The 779-nt window shown below is 39.7% G+C and overlaps 1 non-coding gene across 1 annotated transcript; it reads left to right on the top strand.

The window, feature by feature from the left end:
* The first annotated feature begins 392 nt into the window (after window positions 1–392).
* LOC130964114 (small nucleolar RNA R71) lies at window positions 393–500 on the top strand. The gene has a single exon (XR_009080222.1). It is a non-coding gene; the product is annotated as a small nucleolar RNA R71 (small nucleolar RNA).
* Window positions 501–779: the final 279 nt, after the last annotated feature.

The following is a 779-nucleotide window of genomic DNA, read 5'->3' as shown; positions in this document are numbered from 1 at the left end:
TCTCCCATGTAATTCATCTCTTCCATTGATGGGTTCTCAGGATCATAAGCTTCTTCTTAAGATGAAGCGTCCTTAGTACTGCTTGATGCAGCTTGCATTCCAGACAGACTTTGAGAAATCATATTGACTTGCTAAGTCAATATTTTGTTCTGAGCCAATATGGCATTCAGAGTATCAATCTCAAGAACTCCTTTCTTCTGATTCTTCCCATTGTTCACAGGATTCCTTTCAGAAGTGTACATGAATTAGTTATTTGCAACCATTTCAATGAGTTCTTGAGCTACTGCAGGCGTCTTCTTCAGATGAAGAGATCCTCTAGCAGAGCTGTCCAATGACATCTTGGACAGTTCAGACAGACCATCATAGAAGATACCTATGATGCTCCATTCAGAAAGCATGTCAGAAGGACACTTTTTGATCAATTGTTTGTATCTTTTCCAAGCTTCATAGAGGGATTCACCTTCCTTCTGTCTGAAGATTTGGACTTCCACTCTAAGCTTACTCAATTTTTGAGGTGGAAAGAACTTTGCCAAGAAGGCATTGACTAGCTTTTCCCAAGAGTTCAGGCTTTTTTTAGGTTGTGAGTCCAACCATATCCTAGCTCTGTCTCTTACAGCAAAAGGGAATAGCATAAGTCTATAGACCTCAGGGTCAACCCCATTGGACTTGACAGTGTCACAGATTTACAAGAATTCAACTAAAAACTGATGAGGATCTTCCAATGGAAGTCCATGAAACTTGCAATTCTGTTGTATTAGAGAAACTAATTGAGGCTTAAG

The sequence above is a fragment of the Arachis stenosperma genome, chromosome 2, assembly GCF_014773155.1.
Source record: "Arachis stenosperma cultivar V10309 chromosome 2, arast.V10309.gnm1.PFL2, whole genome shotgun sequence".
NCBI classification, from domain to species: Eukaryota; Viridiplantae; Streptophyta; class Magnoliopsida; order Fabales; family Fabaceae; genus Arachis; species Arachis stenosperma.
Note: the sequence above shows the minus strand (reverse complement) of the source record. Positions and strands in the feature narration are given on the sequence as shown.